General features: G+C 43.0%; 1 protein-coding gene and 2 long non-coding RNA genes across 5 annotated transcripts in view; 1 reads left to right on the top strand and 2 right to left on the bottom strand.

Moving 5' to 3' along the window:
• Positions 1-3,901, bottom strand: part of LOC147756785 (uncharacterized) — a 35,270-nt gene extending 31,369 nt beyond the window's left edge. Inside the window, exon 1 of the long non-coding RNA XR_015323251.1 lies at positions 984-3,901. This is a non-coding gene — a long non-coding RNA (uncharacterized LOC147756785). The remainder of the gene's footprint in view (positions 1-983) is intronic.
• LOC147756783 (uncharacterized) overlaps positions 1-12,014 on the top strand; it is a 102,094-nt gene that overhangs the window by 27,522 nt on the left and 62,558 nt on the right. The window lies entirely within an intron of this gene.
• Positions 7,793-12,014, bottom strand: part of LOC147756784 (uncharacterized) — a 55,831-nt gene continuing 51,609 nt past the window's right edge. For both annotated transcript variants that reach the window (XR_015323255.1, XR_015323254.1), the window contains 2 exons: positions 8,064-8,184; positions 7,793-7,910 (listed from right to left, as the gene is read on the bottom strand). This is a non-coding gene — a long non-coding RNA (uncharacterized LOC147756784). The remainder of the gene's footprint in view (positions 7,911-8,063; positions 8,185-12,014) is intronic.

Genomic DNA, 12,014 nt, shown 5'->3' with positions numbered 1-12,014 from the left:
GTCGCACAGCTGAGATATAATGGCACCACGTTACGTCCTTCGGAATTGATATCAAGCTTAAATACAATGAAGCGTATTGCATTAAATGACAAACAATACTATAAACATAACGCTCACACTAGTATTTATCGTTTGAATGAGCTCAAGCAATATTAATTGATCATAGGTAGTTCTAATTTACCTTATTTAATCATAGGACTTTCTAACTCTCGTCTAGCTCTATTGTGTGAGCAGACTATTGCAGTCACCGATTGGGAATGACATCATATTTGATTTGTTTTAAAACGGGTTGGCGCGACTTGAATCAGACTATAATAGTGATAACTGTGGACGAACTAGTTCATCGGCTTACTTGAATCATTAAGTAATTAGTAATAATAATTAAGTAATTAGTGTTTGTGGAGGAGATAATTAGTTTGAGCTTTCTATGTGTGATAACGAAAAAAAAGAATAGCGTCATTATTAGGGCATTCAAGCTTAGGGGTGTCTACGGTTTCCGGTACATACCTGTATTTCTAAGTACTAAACAGAATTCGCTCACTATAGTATCTACACGGTGCTACTATCAGTCACGACAAAGCAGAGTAGCGCAACTCCGGATCGAGAGAGAGACAAAAGTAACCGTCCGGAGAAAACGAAATGTCAAAGGATCGTTTCGTACACATGTCGATACCACGGCCACTTTTCGAACGTTATTGTGAGTGTTGCATCGACCGCCAGCGACGTTCCCGAATGGTCATAAGATTCATTCATGCGGCTATCTACAAATAGTGTAGTATTCTATCTTTACTGTGGTGTTTTATGCTATGAGCACCGATGCCGCGCCAGAGTAGGAGGTGGCGACAAGAAATTTACTTCTCTCAGACATGTCTGAAGCGTCGTTCTGCAAGAATCTGTAGGCGTTCTCGGTGTATCTTGGTCCACTTTTTATCCTTTTCTCTAAAAGGGCTTTTGAACATATCTTTTTCTCATCGTTAACTTACATTCGTTGCAATGTCCATTCTTGAATATGGAATATAACATCGTTCATGCTATTTCTTCCCACATTTGTGCCTCCTTGGCCGGATTCACTGGCCGACATGCGGCCCATGGAACGATTGTCGAGGCAACTCTTACGATGCTAGCAACTGACGCATCTGAGCTTTCCATTTAAAAGGTGCTGGGTTGGATAAAATCAAAAAAAAAAAAAACAATCGTCAAGGAAAGTGACCTCTACATTGGTATTAACAAATATCATAGGAAAGAAAGAATTGCCAATGCGCTTCAAAAGGTAAGAAGCATCGAGAGACAGACTCCCAGGAATCGATCAAAACACTCTATTTTGTCTTAAAGAAAATATAAGGTTGTCCCGTTGGAAAGCCCTTTTTTGCTTTTTTGACTTTCATTGAAACACTTTTATCATCGCTATTTGCAAGACGTTGAAATGATGCAGAATAGACAAACGACTCTCCGTCTATTGTACGTTGATGGCAGTTATGTGTGCACGAGGTTGCATCAAATTTCGAAGGCGACAGCTTTATGTATTCCTCACTTCAAGCGAAGCTTCAGGTCTGTTTCAGCTGACAAAGTAGCATTATCTAGAAGGAAGACAAAGATACGGTTAGTCTATGTTTGTGATACCGGCGACAGTGATGGTGGATCATTTTTTTGCAGCGATACGGATAATTAGGAAAGCGCTACATTTAACAGAGGTGGTTTTTGTCCTTTTAACGATGGACATTTGCCCGACTTGTTTTTGAAAGAGGATCATAACACATGTATATGTCAACGTACGTCAATACGTCAGTGCTAGATCCCTGGCACTTTTTTTTTTTATTGCATTGTCATTTTTTTTTCAGTAAGTAAATGTTGGTTGTGTCCTAGGGTCACGTTTGGTTGGTACATCGTTACCATAGTTGAACTAATAGTGTTCAAAGTCAAATGTCGGTTATGCTGATTTCTAGATCGCTCTGAAGTTAGTGTAGTACCCTGCTCTGTGCTGGTAAGATATTGTACGCAGCCTAGACAACTCCAATATGTTATGTGTGTGCTTTAAAGCTATCTTCATTTTATATTTCTCTTATTCACCCTTCAGCTATATCATTTAATCAAATTACCAGTATCGTTTCTACACGAAAACGTTTTAAATAGCAGAAGTGGCAAAATTACCAACATCTCAATGTCAGTCTTTTCACAAGTAACAGTCTTCATTCTTTTACCTAAACGTTTTGATTTTACGTCGAGTCCGACCACAACGAACTACTTTGCCGTTGCAAAAAAAAACTGTTCCACAGCAATTAAAATAGAAATTACAGTTACAGGCTCGTCGTGCGGTGGTTATGGTCGCCAACTGCTTTTTTTCAATTACAACTGTTATTGACGATAGCCAACGAGCTCTTTATTGGCTCCGTTATTCAGGGTGATTGATATAGAAATTTGTGGTAAATCGGTGTCGCCAACGATGATAAGCGCTACCGATGCTACTACAACCCTCACCACGATCAGCCTTACGAAAGTGCACTTATCACAGAATGGCCGCTGCCACCACATGATGCGGGGGTGACAGGAGTAGCTACCGCAGCTAAACTAGTATAATCTTGTTAATTTAGGCCGCATCATTTAGCTCCCAATGACCGCTACTCTGACCCCTAACTTCCAATTGCATCGCCTGCTCTCGCTTTCCTTCTCTTTCACATCAGCTCGCAACCCACTCCGCCGTAGGGCTCTGCTGCCTTTTCCCCTTCGTTTCAATTTGCCGCCAAGTTTACAATCTAATTTAATATGCAGCAAGTGAGTGTGAGAACCAAGAGGCCAATGCTATCATTATTGGCAGTTCTACGGAGAGAGAGAGAGATGGGGGTATGGGGGTAAAGATGATGGTAGCTTTCGCGAAAGTGCCCCGCGAGTGGAGGTAACCTCGAATAATTGAGAGTCAATGGTGCATCTGCAGCTGAGTTGAGCGACTCCCTGTTGAGCAAGTTTCTGCTGCCCTAGCTGTATACTATTATGTGAGCGTTGAGCCACGCCATCTATGGTGTTTGTGTTATGTGACTATTTTGCAATGGCTCACTGTTAGCTCTGCTGGACTACCTGCTGTAGTCGGGCGGTCGCACGCCTCGACATTATAACGGGCTGATGTTGCTTCAGGCCCGGACATGGAAGATCTTTAGCTAAGGCGCCCGTCGCCGATGCAGTTCTTTTATGCCTGCTGATGGCGGGTAGCAACAGAGGCTTCAGCGATAACCTTGTGGGACTACAACGTAACCCTAGCTAGGACGCCACTTTCGGTTAATCCTCCTGGAGGCTTGGTATGGCTAAACGGACAACTTCCAGCTATTCCACTAGCTCTACTGAGGTCATACGAGAGGAGCTGCGTCCTTACCGATTCATAGCTGAGCTCGCAGTGCTTTTGATGTTGTGGGTTGGTTACGGAGGTGGCCACAGCGACTATAGCCGAGGCACAGGGTCTTGTATACGCAAGATCAAAAATGGGTAGCAGGCCACTGTTCGTCTTCGGTAGAGCTAGGGGAGCTGTTAGATACTTATTTTTTTTTACTGTACATATACTTACTGGACCGTTGCTGAAAGCGAATCCAGATAGAATGATATATCCTTAACACGAAGTAATTGTAACAGTACAGTAGAACATTATCAGAGATTGGAATATGTATAAGCTGTAAAATCAAGCCTGGCGAGGTGATGATTATTGATATACTTCCAAATAATCTAGTATTTTTTGAAAACTGTTCAATGACCGATTTTGTAGATTGCCTATGTAATCGAATATTACCGTAGTTAGAAAGCTAATTTCCCGTTGATTCATATACAATTCCGTTCCATAGTTTATCAATAAAAACATGACGTATTTGACTGAATCATTACATTTTGTGTGTGTTATAGGTCTAACGAAAATACGTAAATAAAAGTACACAAACCTGGATTGCCTTGTCTAACATAATTAAAGCCGAACAATTGTTTGACTTTTCCTTGACGTTCCGCGGGCCCAATAGGACGACTGTTTCGTTTTCCTTCGTGTGAATCGCCATAAGTGTTGTGACGAGTCGTCAAAAGGCAGTACCAGCAGTCGCGATTGGCGCGTTACTTTTAGCACCCGTGGACCCGTTCGCTGTCGATCGTCAATTGCGCTGGCAAAAGAAACTCTTTCCCCATCCGGCCACTGCTGCCAGTTAGCTATCCGCTCGACGCTGAAGGAAACCGGAACAAGATAATCTTTGGTAGTGGCTAGAGTTGCAGTATCCAGCAAACTGCTCTGTCTCTGATCTAGTCTAGCCGCTTGCCACGTGCCGCCTGTAGACGATATGACGGCGGCAACAGCAGCGACGACGTCAGCCGTGAGCGATGCTCACGGCGATGTTCGGGTGTGTAACAAATGATTACCATTAGTCTTCACCGCCAGAGTCGCTAGATGCACGGTTGGTATTATAGTTATCCATACGGACGATACGATATTCTGTGATTAGCAGTGATGGGTGCGTAGGAAACGGCGGACGCAGTGGCAGCACCAGCGGTGGATTAAGGGCAGGACGTTAGTCCATGTGCGGATTATCCGAAATAGTTGCTATCATTGCAACTATAGTTCCAGTCTTAGATTACTGTATACTATTTATTATTAGGACAGGTACTATATCGTTTACGACGATCCTTATCAATGGACAGCTGATGGAATATATAGTAAAGGTGTCTTTAGCAACAGAAACCGGAGCGAAAGGGAGAAGTCAGAGACCACCGTAACAATATTGCACATCTATCCAAACGCCCAAAAAAGTCAGTATGTAAAAAATAAGATTGATGTAGCCAATATGGTAACTCTCTTCAACAACAATAGGATTTACACTGGTCCCGATGTTTCGTGTCTTTAATGTGGCATTAATTTCGATCGAGCGTTTTGCGCAAACGAAGGGATAGTGTTTTTGCTGTCATTAACACGGCGGACGTCTGTTTTTCGCACTGCCGCATCAAGTAGCGGTCCATATCTATCGTCAGTGTCAATGCTTTTATAAACCCATCTCCTTCACCTGCGAGCTCTGCTATAGCCAAATGGCACTTCAGAACGAGGTGTTTGTGTTTGGGGGACGCAATTTAGCGGTGCACCGCTTTCTGCCGTTGGCCCACCAGCGACGGGTGAGTTCGCGTTTTCTTTAAGTACGCAACGCCGATCTATGATAGCTGGATACCGGCCAATCGAATTGGCTTTGAACATTGGAAGCAGAAAGTGACGACAAGTTACAAGAGAATGGATTAACTATTATTTTATTGTTCGCTTTAACAATGCTGTTATTACTGATAGCAAACTGTTGAGTAACGACGTTTAGGCGACAGATAGAAGAAAAATAAAGCGTTGGTTGATTAGGTATGCTGAACAGATCTTTTTATTTATCTCTTGTACCCAGCACGTGGACGATGAATTCAAAATAGGCCAGTGTTTATTACTGTTGATACGTCCTTTACTTTGTCTTTGATACGAGATAAGAATTGCTATCGTAATGAAGATGAACTTTATTTGCAAAGCGTCCTGTTATCGAAGTTGTGATGAACTTGCCTGAATATTACACGTTTATCTAACAAAAGAAACAGTGCCTTGCACCTGTGTCCTAATTAGGCTGGCACAAAGTTCAGGATTTTCCACCTTCGATACATACGAAGCCTATATCCTGCCGTCTGCGCAAGCAGCGCTATTACTTCGTCACGTCTCGATGATGCGTTGATTCTGTGCAGTGATACTTCAACAGCCGATGTTACTACTACTGCTGCTGCTGCTGCTGTTGTTGTTGTAGAAAAGTGAAAAGACGTTCATCTTCTGATTGCTGGTGCTTGGCTGCTTTTGTTAGTCTCTGTCGGATATTTGCACCGGGAAACTTCGTTAAGGCAATAAGCGCTAAGCGGGCTGATTGATCTGCTTGACAGAAGATACATTTTTAATAGGTAATCCCACATATCATGTCGCTTGATGACACCTGTTAAACTACTCTTATAGCAGCAGTAGCAAACACATCGATAGCGACGCGACGACAACAAAGCCAAGCGGTGAAGAATACGTTGTTCCTATTAGTGCGAACACGACGTTACTGAATATATATATATATATATATATATAGTAGGATTGTTAACTATTCGATAATTTAATCACATAATGAATATCTGCGATAATAGTGTGACAATCAATCATTAGTATTGCTATTTTAATATATTAAACATGATTGAAAGTCCTCTGCATTTGGACACTGATCGGTAGACATCTGTAAGACCATTACTGATAAATGGTTGTTCAATAGACTTTCTGTCTCGTCCATGGGCGAGTTTCCAGTGATCATATGCAAACCATATACGCACGAGTTTAAACATTGTATAACCGTGGTTTTTGTGTATGTGTGTCTATGTATAATCATCGATGTTTTGTATTTGTACATCAAGTAGATCTTGCTATTTCTGCCGCAGTTGCTTTCCGGTGTTGTGCAGTTACGTCTTCGTTGCAATCACGCCGCCGATCCACGCGTTGTTGCCGAAGGCGAAGTGTTTCCGCTATCACTGACATTGAGGCAGAAGCCGCAGCTGCCGCCATAGAACTAGCAATGAACTTCTGTCGATCCTGCCGCTGCCGAGGATGCTTTGGTCGACTGCGGCAATTGATGTTACGCCTTTTGCTTGCGTTGCTATGCTTGCTGGCGTTGTATTATTACAATTGTTGTTATCACCTCGTTGAGTTTTATCTGATGAATTTTAAGGTAGCCATGATCACTTCTTGCACAAAGTTGTAAAGGGAGCTGCGGATGTTTCAAAACCGATCAATGTACAATACGACACGACTTGTGACGTCTGTTCGTATATACATACATCTGTTACTTTTGCAGGTATTTCAGCCATATATGAACGAAGTACAGCGGAAATAGATATCATTTGTGTCGCTTCTGGGGCGCTATCATCGCAATTGCGATAGGTCACAGTAACAGGACAGCGAATCATCCGAACGAGACGGCTAGTCGAATCGATGATGGACGAAGTGGAAAATCAAGCAGCCAGGCTACGCTCTGGGATCAAGCGTTTGACAGAGAGTATGGAGGGAGTCGTGTAGCTTCCTTGCTTCACGACACTGACAAAGCTCACACGCAACAGCCAAAAACACCGAGAACCGTCGCTGAAGTTAATCACTCTGCATAGACCAAGTTGATGTCTGCTACAGTTTCCAAGTTACGGATTCCTGCGCCAACAGCCAAACCTGGTGTATTCGCAAGGCGTAAAGCCCGTGATGGTCCTAGTCATGGAAAACAAGACTTGATGCAGAAGATAATATTTTGGGTTACGTACTCCTTTTGGGCTCCCCTTTTGAAGCACAGTACTGTTATGGATAGCTAGATCCCAGTCTGAAGCCGTGACCATGTTCTGTCCTTCGGCGAAAGCAGGTAGATATGTAGGCATTCAAGAAACTATATAGTGGATTCTGAAGATGGAAAATCAAAAGCCAAGGCATGCATTCTAAAATCTGTTCCCATTCAAAAATACCTACAATTACGAAGACGTTCTATTGTGGGAAAGGGTTGTGATTTCAGCAGCCAAGGAATAAAACTGGGTTTAGGTAAAAGCAGATTTAGTTGTCTAGTGCGCGGATGGTCTAAAACTGTATGGTAGCGCACGTAGGTAGGTGGCGTGTTATGGCGCGTCCTAATAAATAAGAAGGCCTTAGGTAGTTCGGACTCTATCGCTGTATGAGGACGAGGTGGAGAATAAATGTCAATACTACTGCTTGGTACTGCATTACATACACACATGTACAGTACTAATATGATACGTTCAATGAATATAAGCAGGCATAACAGCCAAATTAGCAGCAAGAGACAGGAAACTTCTAGTTACGGGGCTTAATACTTGACCGCGCTGATGAGTCGAGCAGACAGAATGAAGCCAATTACCTGCAACTGATGCACCATACAATAGAAGCCAAAAGCAAAAAATCATCAAGTGTGCACATACACACCAACTGCTACTGCCATTTGCCTTATACATAAACGGACTGTTATGTTAATTTGATCAGCATTGGGTTTTAGGAGTGCTCGCTTATAGAGAAATACCATTTCTTTTACGTGCGTTTTCCTGCTTCCACGACAACTGTGAAGTCCGCCTAATACTCAGTGATGTTCTTTTAGCAGACGAGGAACGCAGCAAACGAACGACGGGCTCTGTTGAGTGGTGCTTACAGCGAAAAAAAAAAAACACCTGTTACATGGGTACTTCTTCGTAGACGTGTTTAATATCCCGATACTACCTGCTGCTTTCGACGTTTCTGCCGTTGTAACGACTACAAGTAATCGAAAAGCAGAAGAAAGACGAATTTTTTTATATACTTCGTTGACGTTACAGATGGCGACGGCAAGCTGTTCGTGTTATTTCGTTTGAAAATAGTATCTGCTATTTAGCACTGGTATTGCTTCTGCTGTGGTTATTGTTTGTCTTAGATACTAGACTGTATCGAAAGAGACTAGTGGTAAGCGGCGTATGACAACTTAATCATTAGATGAGAGTAATATGCCTTAGAGATGAATAGATGAAGATTATTTATTGTATGCTAGAGTTCGTATAAATACGAAGATATATGTATGTATGTATATATATATATATATATATATAGATAGATAAATAGATGGACAGATAGAAAGAGAGAGAATGGTCTCGGTAAATGCAGCAGCTTCACCTGCGGGTTCCGAGCAGCAGTAAGACCATCGGTGTCAGAAACGAATTAACTCAAAGTGTTCCATCACAACCATGATTACAATATAGCATTAAAAATTAAAAGAAATATGGCCATAACGGGTGCCTTCTGCATTGTTTGCACTCAGCTCTTAGCACCAACTTCTATTATTGTGTGCCTCTAAAAAAGTATTTGTTTTTCGGACAATGGCTTGTTCATAACTAGCTTTTGAGGAGAAAATGCTAGAACGTGCTTGCTCCGAGTTCTAGCACGCAGTGTTTGGCATGACGCAGAAACTGCGTACCTCAACGAATCTTTAGGATGCTAGAAAAAATCTAGATTAACATATATATTATGTTTAGAATTGTTTGCGGATCGCTTGAACGACCCTGTCAAATGGTTTTACGTTTTTTTCGCTATCGGTGATTTTCGTTTTCTTCTGAAGAAAAACGCCACAAAAGCAGTAGAATATAGTTCATTCGATGCCGGCGCCGCGCATACGCTACAAGTGTATTTCTGCGTACTGAGTTGGAATGTACGCTCAGCCCAGCTTTCCCATACGGTATGCTCTTGCATGCTGTTCTGAACGCGTATACGTCGTGCTCGAAAAAATGTAGCCTCACACGAACACGATAATAGAAATGACTAGGTATTTATGTCGATATATAAAGCACAGCACCCATTGATCGATGCGTCCTGACCACTATGTCACAAGCACACGGCGCCGTACACCGACAGAACAATGTAGAAATATTCGAAGAAGCATGAAAATGTGGATGTTCAACGTACAATAGAGATAATGGTGCGCGTCCGTAGACAGAAGTAGTCCTATTACATCTATGACGTACAAAGTGACGCTTTGGAAAATAGGTAGAGTTCGACGATGAATGTATAATACGTAACCTGTGTGCTTTTTTTTATCTTCACAAGTGATGTAGATGGTAGGTAATACGTGATCTACAAATCTCAGTGCGTGTTGGTGTGAACAATTGGCTCCAGTCGTGAATGAATGACACGCAGGATAAATTCTTGTGATCAGTCACCATGGCCTGCATGACGATGCGAAAAGTAGCCATCATAGGACACCTATCTCAGTATAAGCGTTCGTGCCATCTTACTATCGTGACGTGGGTCTCGGTGACGAGAACAACTTTCTAAGATTTTACTGTGGAATTAATTATACACAAAACGGATGTACCTGTCGAAAATATGCAAGTTAATATCGTTCAAATTATGCCCATGAAGTCGGATTTGGAAAGGCTATCTCCTCATACAACATCAACCGTCGCTGCCGCCTCGCCCGTTCTTACGTTCGTCCTATGTTGAGCCGTAATGTTTGCTTGGTTTTCCTCATCATCTTACGCTTCGTCCCTATTTTTCTGCGATGGCGACAGAATTGCGGCATATCGCCCACTCGAGAGCAAAGCCACTCTTAGCAAAAGTGCTATCGTTCGACTTCAGCTCTTCGCCGAACTCGGCTTTGACACGTAATCATCATCAGTGTTGCTGGCACGCTAAGGTACGTTGTTCAGTTCACACGAAGTTTCTTCCATGGACTTGGTCGCGGCTGCTGCTCTTTGAACAGCCCGTGTTTTTCGTCTGGTACGTCTGGGGCGTTATTTCTTGCGACGACCCTAACGTTGGCCAGCGAGTTCCTACGACTTAATAGTAGCGTTGCTGTCGATGTTGCGGTCGAAAGCGCCAAATCTAAAAACATTTGGCTTTTCAATAAACAGCGAAACATCAGAGTGCGTTTGGCTGAAGCTCACCACGTAACTACCACCGCTATCGTCAACAGTCGTCACACAGATAGCAGTACGTTGATTTGATCGGAGGCCCGTAATTCGGAACTCCCGCGCCGATGGTTGTCGAGAGTGACCTGCTAAGTTTGGAAAATCGTGAAACATCGTAGTTTAGTTATGATTATTGATTGCTATATCAAACAGAGATCTGCTCGCCTTGAGGCTCCCTGAATTCAACCCTGAAGCAACTGCGATTGCAATTAGAAATCTAGCTCTTACGCAGCCATCTAGCGTCGACAAGAGCAAGGTTATAGATCACCTATGTTCAATCGATAGTCAGCCAAGAAATCGTCGCCACCAACACACGGAAACTGCCGCAACCATCAACACACATCGAAAATAGCGCTGAACTGCGCTTTCTCTTTAGCTGCGGAGGGAAGCCCTTGTTGCGTGCTGGCCAGACCATAACATGGTTACGGTAAACATAATGCGTGCGATGCAGAGTGGACAGATTCAATTCGCGGGTTTTCGGAATATTAACGAGTTCCGACAGCAGTAGTAGTGCAACGAGCGTTGAGGCGGCGGCGTTTAGACGCCATATCGGGTAATGCCGCGCACAAGGCCGGTCCATTTATTCGAGATATATAGTATAGAGTTAGATGGAGGGTTGGCTGTAACTCAATCTAGTCAGATAGAGCCGCCTGCTTCCGTTGATTGACACATCAAATCAGTTCCACCAAGCTTACTCTACACAAAGTCGAATGGACGACAAACGGGCGATCTCTTCTACTCGTATGGCGAAATGATAGCGGTGCCAGTGGCCGTGATTTTTGTGTCCGTTGCACCAGCAGCGCAGAAACGATAGGACAGCTACACATAGACACAAGTGCCATTGTCTGGTGGGAACATGGGTGGCGAACGAGTGGCAAGCAGGCCTGCCAAGACCTTGCCTAAGTGCCGTTAGCTCTTGTCGAGATGAGAGAGGTCACCCTATCAAATGGCGTAAACATGGTACATAACGCGTACGGTAAACTCACGGTCGGGTAGTGTTGTTATAAAAGCAGAACCTGGCGAGTTTAAAGCGGGGCGACCAGAAGCAGATACTATAGAGTTCGAGTAGATTAATCTCCGCATCAATAGGCACTCGTGCAAGAACACATTCACATAGAACGAGAGGTACTTAGAATAACAAACTGGCCCGCGTAGAGAGAAAACGAGGTTTGACGTAACAACTTAATGAGAAAAACAACAAACACGAGCTAGCTTTTTCAAAACATTATCAGACCAGTTAGTTTCAACGATACTGTCGGTGGTCGGCGACTGAAGTACGAATCCAGTGATTTTTATGAATGAAACAAACGTGGCCAACCGGAACGTTTTAAAAAACGACACATTTTCTTAATGTGGCATGCTTTTGAATTACATTACACCTATATTCGTTAATTAAATATAGTCAGATATTAGCTTTCTAGCTAGATATTTCGTTGGCACGGTCGGAAGATATAACATAGTCAGCTTGAGTTATCAGAGGACAAAAAGCAGAACCTGCTGTGTAGTTGAGTCCTTCACGCGGCCTGCTGTCTTCCGTTGTA

The sequence above is a fragment of the Varroa destructor genome, unplaced genomic scaffold (assembly GCF_002443255.2).
Source record: "Varroa destructor unplaced genomic scaffold, Vdes_3.0 BEIS01000003.1, whole genome shotgun sequence".
Taxonomy (NCBI): Eukaryota; Metazoa; Arthropoda; class Arachnida; order Mesostigmata; family Varroidae; genus Varroa; species Varroa destructor.
Note: the sequence above shows the minus strand (reverse complement) of the source record. Positions and strands in the feature narration are given on the sequence as shown.